Genomic DNA, 609 nt, shown 5'->3' with positions numbered 1-609 from the left:
TAGTTCTGGCAAATTATCAAACTTAAGGAGGGGTGGTGGGAGCTAACTCCAGGTAGACGGTGTCAGAATTGAATAGAACGCTAGGGTACACCGCTGGTGTCAGGATTAGAGAACTGGTGTGGAAAAGACACCTCACGTTTGGTGTCAGAAGTGTGAAGAAAACCCCCGCTTGGCTCCCCCCAGCTTTCTTCAGCCTGTGAGTGGACAGGTGGAGTGCTCCTGAGAGTATTTTGAGCACAGGTGGGACCTATACAACCTCTAGATGTTTCTGGGCTGCTGATACTTCTGTCACAGCCTCCAGCCTCCCCTTCCTCCCTGGGTCCCCCACTCACTCCACTCCACCATGTCTGCCATGCAGCCCAGTGCTCCTGAAACTAATGTGGACACAAGTCACCTGGGGATCTTGTTGGAATGAAGGTCTTGATCTGATAGGATGGCGATTGGAAACTCTGCACTTCTCACAAGCTCCCAGGAGATCCACTTAAGTGATGAGACCTTGTCCCTCAGTCCCCAATTTATGCAGAGCATTTTTAGCTAATGCCCTTCTGTCATATTCCAGAGGCAAAATTATGCCATGCGGGGCCGGCCCGGTGGTTCACTAGATAGTGC

This window comes from Galeopterus variegatus, unplaced genomic scaffold (assembly GCF_000696425.1).
Source record: "Galeopterus variegatus unplaced genomic scaffold, G_variegatus-3.0.2 Scaffold14158, whole genome shotgun sequence".
Classification (NCBI taxonomy): Eukaryota; Metazoa; Chordata; class Mammalia; order Dermoptera; family Cynocephalidae; genus Galeopterus; species Galeopterus variegatus.
The sequence above is the reverse complement of the archived record's forward strand: the minus strand, read 5'-3'. Positions refer to the sequence as shown.